Source organism: Podarcis pityusensis (genome assembly GCF_964106645.2).
Source record: "Podarcis pityusensis genome assembly, chromosome: 1".
NCBI classification, from domain to species: domain Eukaryota; kingdom Metazoa; phylum Chordata; class Lepidosauria; order Squamata; family Lacertidae; genus Podarcis; species Podarcis pityusensis.
Genome location: NC_138028.1, coordinates 27,505,951 through 27,515,843, shown reverse-complemented (window position 1 = coordinate 27,515,843; position 9,893 = coordinate 27,505,951).

Genomic DNA, 9,893 nt, shown 5'->3' with positions numbered 1-9,893 from the left:
GACGTCACAGGCTGACGGTGACCTAAACTGCCTGTCCAGAGAAGCTGCCCAGTATAAAAAGGCTTTTCAGCACGACTCAAATGAGAAGGATGTAACTCACCAGGAAACGATGCAAGAAATGAAAATTGTAAGCATGCAGTTAGGGGCAGCACAGTCTTGCTACTGTTTGCTGGAGGAGCAACTTGATTACGTGAGAAAAATGACAGTCAGTGCAGAGTTGGAAAAGAAACTGGTTCTAGAACAGCAGACCCAGATTCCAAAGGAAAAAGGCCAGAATCAGTGCAAAAAATGGACAAGCTTGAAATTCTAGAAAAAGAATGCTGGAGACTTACTAGCACTCAGAAGACTGCACAAGTAAGTAAATACAAGAAGATCAGTAGTTGGATTTCCTAATAACATTTAACATTTGCAAGACTGAAGTGAAGCGAAGCTCCAGTTGTGGATCTTGATGCTCTAATGGCAAAGGGACATAGCAGCAGAAGTGAGTGCTGCTGTTACCTATACATGTATGCCTCTTGTCCCTGATGCCTTCTCCATATTCCTTAGCTCCACCGAAGACACTGTGTACTTTCATTCAAGGAGTGGCAAGTCTGTTCAGCCTGGCTCATCTCCATGCCAAGGCAAAAGTGTGGCGGGTCCTTATCCGAGAGATGTTGTTTGCGGATGATGCAACCTTCACAGCACACTTTGAGGAAGCTCTACAGAAATTCATCAACTGTTGGGCTTGACCATCAGCCTGACAAAGACCAACAGCCAGTGCTCCACGCATAATCACTGGTGACCACACGCTTGATGATTTTGTCTACCTGGGTTCAACCAAAACCAGCAACATCTGCACTGATGCTGAGCTGGACAAGTGTATTGGCAAGGCAGTCATGGCAATGGCTCACTTTCCAAAAAGGTATGGGAGAATGTGATGCTAACAACCAATACCAAGATGAAGGACTACCAGGCTTGCATGTTGAGCATGCTGTTTTATGGAAGTGAGCTGTGAGCAACTTAAGACCTCTCAGCCTTCCATACATGCTGTGTCAGGAAGATTTTGGGCATCACATGGCAGGACAGAATCTCAAACAAAGATGTGCTCTTCAAGCTCACATTCCCAGCATGTTCTCACTTCTGCCTCAATAACATCTGTTTTGGCTTGGTCATGTCCACAGAACAGAAGACGTCACAGTCCCCAAAGATGTACACTATGGGGAGCTGGCTTCAGGCACCAGACCTGTTGGCAGGCCAACTCTGTGTTACAAAGATGTCTGCAAACAAGACATGAAGACTGGCAACATTAACCCCGTCATATGCAGTGCCTGGAGACAGTCCGGTTGTTTATCCACAGCAGTGACCAGAGGAGGAATGACTGCTGGGAGGACTGCAGGGAGAAGAAATGCCATGGTGCATCTGCAGCAGCACAACCGGGCACCTTCATCTGCCCCAGCTGCAACAAAACATGTCTCTCCCACATCAGTCTCTACAGCCACAACGGACACTGTAACTCTCCAACAGGTTGACTTCACCTCTCCATTGTTTCCCAGGACCAATGGATGCCAACAGCAACAACATTTGGTGGGCAGGGCTACTTGTTTCTGTTGTATTTCTGTATTTTGGATCTACTAGTGATTAATATGGTCCCCGTATGCTTTGTTCTGCTTTAAAACGTGGGTTTTTAATTGTGATTTTTGCATTTATTTCTTTTGATGATGCTGATGATGATGTGAACCATTCAGAGATTTTGAAGTGGATATAAGTTACCTAAATAAAATAAAATTAAAAAAATTCTAAAACGCTTGTTAATACTCAAGTGCTCAAGATTGGGCTAAATTTTATGTTCTCATGTGTCCTTTTGGGGGGAAAACAATGGGGGGGACATTTTTTTAGAAAAAGAATTAGACTGAACCATGAATCTCCCTGTCAAAAGAGCAGGCAGTCATAAAAGAGAGCATGGCTGAATAGGAAAGAAAGAAATGGAAAAGGGAACAATGCTCTTCACTTTAGTTCTTATAAAATGAGAGTATGCATTTGAGGAGGAGGAGGAGAAACCAGTCATCTTATAGAAAGCATTTTGATTTTGCCTGTTTCATTGAAAAGGTTTAAGACGTTGTTATGGGAAGTCAGTGAAATTAAAAAGCTATTGAATGAAAATAAAGTACTATTCCCCTGCTTTGGGACTCAAGCTTTCTATTTATGGAGGTGAGACTACCTGCAATTTATCACCCCTGTACCAGCAATGTACGGTATATCTACCCTTGGAAGCAGACTTCCATTTGCACAGCAGATAAAGTGTTGAAGTGCCAGAAACATACTTTTGTCCTGTATAAAGTAGGATTGTAACCGTTGCCTTACAATGTTTTATATATATATATTTTTTTGCCTTACATTTTCTATTTGTGCGCATTGTAATTCAGTGGGTAGTATATGCAAAGTTTAGGGTGGCTGGTTTGGTGTGGGAGACCAGTCTTTTCAATAGCAAATAATAACTATTTCTATCTACAGACTGACTAAATATCTAAATGTGTAGGTTTAACTGCTGCCTTGTTTAAAAATCACTAATGTATATTCAGGCATATTTTCTGGCTTTGTCGTCTTGGTTTTTAATGTTAGGAAGAAATACTCATTTTCTGTAGTACTCAGACGGTACCTACATCTCTGCAGTTGTTCATTTCATGGACCTTATTGTCCGTATATGTTTTTTGGCATAAAGAGCTGCACTGTCTCTCTTCTCTTACTTGACTTTTTGAACCTCTCTCTCTCTCTCTTTTATTCCAACCATGAGAAGTAGCCCTTCAAGTGCTTTCTTACATGGTCTTGGGTAGTGGCAGATGTGCTTCTTTCAGGTTTGCTCTTCTCAGCACTCACCTGTTTACTTGCTTCCACTGTTCTCAGCACAAGAGTTACTAGCATGAACCTTCTCCCTCCCAAGCATTTTATTTTATTCATTGTATTTAAATTCATACACCTCTTTTTCTACTGCAAGAGCACAAAGCATCTTAGAAGCCCTTCTCAAGACAGCTAGCAACACAATAGCACGAGGCATGCTATAGTGAATTGAAACTAATTGGTGAATCAGAGCATATTGACACATCACAATCTGCACCAAGCAGGGAAAAACAAATTCAGGAAGGCTTGGGTTAGAGAGGTAAACCAGTTGTGTGATGTCATCATTGGAAGAGCCCCAAAGAATCAGATTCTGAAAGAATTATACAGCCCATTTCTGAGTAATGGGTGGAGACTTTCACTGCAAATACAGTGGTACCTTGGGTTACAGTAGCTTCAGGTTACAGATGCTTCAGGTTACAGACTCCACTAACCCAGAAATAGTACCTCGGGTTAAGAACTTTGCTTCAGGATGAGAACAGAAATTGCATGGTGGCGGCGCAGCGGCAGCGGGAGGCCCCATTAGCTAAAGTGGTACCTCAGGTTAAGAACAGTTTCAGGTTAAGAACAGACCTCCAGAATGAATTAAGTTCTTAACCTGAGGTACCACTGTAGTGGTAGCACCTGGAGCAACGTCTCACTAATTCACCTTGATGCAATCTAAAGGGGTTCTTCATTAGCAGGGGTGGAGATCATAGCTGCCAACGTTTCCCCTTTTTTAAGGGAAATTCCCTTATTCCGAATAGGATTTTCCCTTTAAAAAAGGGAAATGTTGACAGCTATGGTGGAGATCCTGTAGCTCTGTAGATTTTGCTGGGACTCCAAAGCCCATCACCCCCACCCCACCTCAAAGCCAGCATGGCCAGTGGTCAGGGATGATGGGCATTGTAGTCCAATAACAGCTGTAGGATCACAGGTTTCCCATCCCTGCTTCAACAGTGGCCTCATCTCCTCTGAAGCAAAGCTGCTCTCCTGGGAGCAACACACCACACCTGGTCCTTGCCACACCTCATGGTCCAGCAACTCTCTCCAGCCACAAGAACGCAGTGAGCCATAGGATGGTCTCTCAGTAACCTCTCAAAACAGCAACATGTCTGAAGGCTAGCAGAGGAGATAGGAGAGACTTCATTTAAAAAAAAAACATGGGAGATACCCCTCTTTGGGCTAAAGCTCTACACATAAAGAAGAGGGGGAAAGCATGCCACAAAGTGATATAAGCATTGTGAACAATGCCAGATTAGTAAACCAGATTGCACTTGCAATCTTTGATAGGCCTGTATTGTTGCTGATAAAGAACTTGAAGATCGGGTCCATTATCTGCCAACAGAACGGGGCAATATTTGGTGAAGTCCCCTCACCAGTTCTACCAATTATGAATTTTGGACACAACAGTGAATCTAGCTTTAAAGAAAAAGCACTTTGCTACCCACAGGCAACAGGTAGAAATTTAGGAGGCCATTTTATCTTGGATGTTAAATATGAACTGTGATTAATGTCTTAGTTTGTGCTGTAATAGCAGAGAAGTGTAGCTTCTCTGATTTTATACACCTGTGATGTTGGTGTGGTTTAGTCTGATTTTATACACCTGTGATGTTGGTGTGGTTTAGTCTGATTTTATACACCTGTGATGTTGGTGTGGTTTAGTCAAATGTGATGATTGATCCTAATTATCTGCAATGTATTTAAAATGTTTTGCCTCATTTGTTGCATACTTGCTGTGCCTGTGATCTTATATTCTTGTTGTATCCTGTTGAGTGTATAGGTAAGACACAACATGAGATGGCTTATGCGCATAGATTATTTATCTTTTCATCTATTGTGACTGGAATGTTGCTTTGTATTATTCAGTATTATGGACTGATGAAGCTGTTGCGAAACCTGCTTAACATCTGGAGTACAGGTCTTCTGATCTATTGTACTACTTTCACCATGGGACGGTGAGGAGGTGCCCGTCTGCGACTACTACTTACGTATGACCCCTGCCTCTACATATGCCCATGTGAATAACCCTTTCTTGCAACCGTTCCCACTTACAGGACTTTGCACTTCCAGTAGATAACTAACTGTAGAGCGATTTACTTGTTTCAACTGTGTATGACACTATTACTATATACATTATTGGCAGAGTTGTGCCACTGGTTCCAGGCTTTGATATGCACGTTGCACTTTAATTTGCTGAACTAAGTAAAATTGTCCTTTATATTTGGTGTTTTGATCTAATTTCTTTATGGCATTTACATCCCCCCGCCCAGTAGTTGATATGAGCATGATTGTTAAAAGAACAATAATTAACTTAGCATTTTGTACATCCTGCCTTTCCCCCACCATGAAACTAAAAACAGCGTACACAGACTCCCCTGGGCTGAACCTTCTAAAAATATTTTGCAATGCATCTGGAATTTTTGCTACACAATCTAGTGCGATTTGGAATACAGTTGCCCAATACAGGTAAACATTCACCTCAGCATTGGAGTTTTCTTTCTAGGGATGAAGATGAATGCTGAACAATATCCATAATAATTGTTCCTTACCAGTTTCCCAATGGAGTCCAGGATTCAGCTGTTCTGGTGCCATTCACATTTAAGGAGTTACTACCTGGTAGTGGTGCAGCTATTTCATTATTTTTTGATGCTGGGTTTTGTGCCAGAAAGAGATGTGGGGCAATATCATGGAGTGGTCATCATCAATGGCCTGGAACAGCAAACAGTCAAGTGGTTTCACTCAGGGTCACAGGGTTTCTAAATTACACAGATCAGTGTCGGTTTTAAATATTTTCAGAATAGAAGCTGCCATTTGTCCCCAGCCATGCAGTGAAAACTGGGGGGTGTCGGGGTGTGTGTGTGTCACATAGTTCTTGTGCTGCAGTGGAGAGGGATGATTGGGGAACAGCGTGTTCAAACTCTAAGGACACTTAACATACAAAAGGCCCCACTCTAAGGCCAAGGATCTAGCTAGACCAGCCTTCTTTTCCCAGTAACAGCCATCCAAGGTGTGCCTGGGAAACTTGTAAGTGGGGCATGTGAAGGCAGCCTGTGGCTTGTCTCCAGGATCAGGCATTCAGCGGGACAGTGCTCAGTTAATCAGGTCCATAGCAATTCTGCCTTGCACAGTTTGTGCATCTCCTTCCACAGAAATACATTTTAGAGTCAGCTCCTCCGTTTTAGGCTAAATATTTTCTTTGTGCGTGGACATGCTTGTTTGTGAATCTTTACGTTTTCTGAATAATTAAATGTGTATTCTAAGGCCCGCCCTCCCTCTTTAAAGGCAAGGTGGGGGTAAGGTCAGTCCTGGGCACCAAATGTGGCCCTCCAGACCTTTTTCATTCGGCCCTTAGGGAAGTCCCACCAGTCCACATCTTCTCCTCACCAGCCTCACCATCCATGTCCTGCCTGAGTGCTTTCGCCTGGCTGGAATGTGACAGAGGCTCTTGCTTGCTTGGAGGTAAGAGAAGAGAGCTGCGGAGGTATAGAAAACTCTGGGGTTTTTTGCAGGGAGGGAGGGAAGGAAGGAGGGTTACTGGTTTGGTTTGTTCTTGCTCTTATCTTGCATTTTTAGGCTGTGAACCACTCTAAGATCTACAGATGAAGGGTGGTATACATATTTAATGAATAACAACATCCTACTGTAGCTTGATAAAAATCACATCCATCGATCCACTCTCTTTTACATCTGCCAAGCATGGGCATTTGACTCTCTAGAAGGTTCTCTACAGTGGAAGGAATTCCTTAGGCTGAAAAGGTTTTCCCTTCCCTGCATTTAGGATACTGGGGGATTTAGAACTCTGGGAACCCCAGATTTTGGCTAGAGTAGGCCAAAGATTTGGGTGTGCAACAGTGAAAACACTGCTTTATACTAAAAAAAATTTCTTTTTAAAGTATCTGAACACTTTCCAATTTTCTTAGAAGAACCCATTACCAGAGCAGGTAGCTGTCTTATCTTGCTTGCAACTAATTAAAATGTTAAATTAAATGGTCACTTTATTCAACCATGCTTCAGCTAAGTAACTGGTGCTGTGAAAGGTAATTTTGCATATATTTAAACTCCAGTTGAATTTACTGTATTTTTAATCTCATCATCATTTAAATTGAACCAACCACATCACACCAGTCCATGGAATCATAGAATTATAGAGTTGGAATAATTATTATTCCAATAAAATATTAAAATACAATAGTTTGTTAAACATTAAAAGCTTCCCTAAACAGGGCTGCCTTCAGATGTCTTCTAAAAGTCTGGTACAGTGGTACCTCAGGTTAAGAACTTACTGGTAATTCATTCTGGAGGTCCGTTCTTAACCTGAAACTGTTCTTAACCTGACGTACCACTTTAGCTAATGGGGCCTCCCGCTGCCGCCATGCCGCCACCATGTGATTTCTATTCTCATCCTGAAGCAAAGTTCTTAACCCAATGTACTATTTCTGGGTTAGTGGAGTCTGTAACCTGAAGCGTCTGTAACCCGAGGTACCACTGTAGTTGAGGGCGTTCCACAGGGTGGGTGCCACCACCAAAATGCCCTCTGCCTGGTTCCCTGTAACTTGGCGTCTCGCAGTGAGGGAACTGCCAGAAGACCCTCGGCACTGGACCTCAGCGTCCGGGCAGAACGATGGGGGTGGAGACGCTCCTTTAGGTATACTGGAAGGGACCACAAGGGTCATATAATCCAACCCTGTGTAATGCAGGAACTTCTCTCTCTCTCTCTCTCTCTCTCTCTCTCTCTCTCTGTGTGTGTGTGTGTATGACAACTGAGGATCACATTTTATGCATCCGTTGATGTAGACTCTAGTCCACACAAAAGCTTACGCCTTAATTAAATGTATGAGTCTTCACGTGTGCTACAGTGCTTCTTGATCTTTTCATATTCAACAGTAACTTCCAGCATCTCTTGCTTGAATGCTCATGTCACTTGCTTGAATGCTCATGTCACTCGAAGACAGAAATGTTGTGGGCAGAAATGTGAAATCACTGCTTTAAAAACTTGTGCTTAAATAGCTTTCACTGTTTCACCCTATTGAAGTTGAGAGGAACTTTGGCAAACGTTTGCCACCAGTCGCAACTGTAAAAAGTAGCAGACTTCTTCAAATGCCAGTGTGTCAAACACTCAGCAGATGTTGAGAGTCTCCTCCTCACTTTGCCTTTCTAAATGCTTCTGGGACTTGTTTTCTGCACTTTGGCTGCCATCTAGGGGAGAACGATGCAAAACGAAGAGATTATATTTAATGTTATCTAGAAAATCATTGGTTATATATGCCCATGGTGATATATGCTAAAATGCGGCTACTAAACTGGAGTGTACTCCATGTACTTATCATCACCAACAGCAGCACAACACTGATGCTGACCTAGAGTCCTGCTGCCTGTTTAATCTGCTTCTGAAGATGATGGCTAAAGGGCACCATATTGAGTCACTATTATATATCTGGTAATGTCTTCTATTACTTGGTCTTCTCCTCTGATTCAGAGAGAGGTGGCAAGCTTTCCACCACATTGGGAGTTCTCTCCTTCTGTACAGATAGAAAGTTGCAGACAAAACTATGGAGTTTCCCAAGCAGAGATAGGGTAACATGCACTTTGGACAACCTAGAAGGCTTAAGGCAATGTTTTCAACCTTGGTCTCCAGAGGTTATTGGCATACTCCTAGGGATAGAATTTTCTGAACGCCTTCTTGTGTTTATCCACACAGGTATTTTTTTTTGTTTTTTTGTTTTTTTTTTTCTTCCAATTCCTGTCTCATTCTTCAACCTTGATGAGGTCTCTCTGCCCCACCACCCACCATTTTGGTAAAAATACAGTTCCTGCATATTACGTGCATCATACAATACTGATTTATAGAGGAATGATTCCACCACATGCTTATGAAAGGGATACAGGCACTTCATGACAGTGCACTGTCTTAAGAGGTCCCAGGAACCTGTCATTCTTGCAAGATGTTCTCCTTAAACTCTTCTGGTAAATGGAAAACTCTTTTGGGGGGCCTTACACTTGGGAAAGTACTTGGTGTGGCATTGCCTACTCCCTGGGGTTGCCCCTCAGCCTGTTAGTCAATTTCCCAGGGTAGACCCATCTTTCCCCAGGAGCTGTTTAATATCTGAGCCCAGAGAGTCTGGGGAAATTGTCTCCCACTTCCCCATCCTCCTCGTCCAGGAAACGCTCTTTCCTCCGTGTCTGAACAGATGGATCTTGCGGTCTACTGGGATCAGGGATATCCTGGGCACATGGGTGCTCCCTTCAGGGGCATTTCAACCCTTTCCAATCCTACCTGCCTCCAAATGTCCAGATGCCTCCAAGGCTAAAGAAAATGGACACCAGGAGAAAAGGAGAGATCTATGGAGGCAGGAGAAAACGTGGCAAGCAGAGGGAGTGGAAAGAGAAGTTAGGAAAGAACAAAGGAATATCCCTTCCAAAATGACATCCCCAGCTTTTCTCTTTTCCCATGCCTGGAGCTGCCAGAAAGAGCAAACTGCAGCGGAGCTGGAAGAAAGTTGAACTGACTAGGGCAGGGGTCTGCAACCCGCGGCTCCGGAGCCGCATGTGGCTCTTTTACACCTTTGCCGCGGCTCTGGGGCGGATACTAGTGAGGGGAGGAGGCGCATTGTGCGCCCCGACACTCCCCACTGTGGCGGGCGCTGTCCTGGCTGTGACGTCGCATGGGGGTGGTGCGTGCGTTATTTTTATGACGACGAGTTTTGCGGCTCCCAGTTTTTTTTCCTTCGGAAACGGGTCCAAGTGGCTCTTTTTGTCTTAAAGGTTGCAGACCCCTGGACTAGGGGTTGCCCTGCGCATCAGCTGTACCCTCTCAAAAGTTTTGACTTCCTGCCAGTGGACAGGTGGGTGGTGACAACCCACACACAATATCCCCCTTCCTCCACTACAGGAGTGCAGGTGGAAGTCCTTGCAAGGGCTTCTGCTGATGGAACACATTAGGTAAGTCATGCCCAGCGGCAAAGGTCTACAGCTGCACACAAGGCTGTTTAATAAACAAATCCATCATCCCAAAATATAGAACTAGTACCATCTAGGGTCTT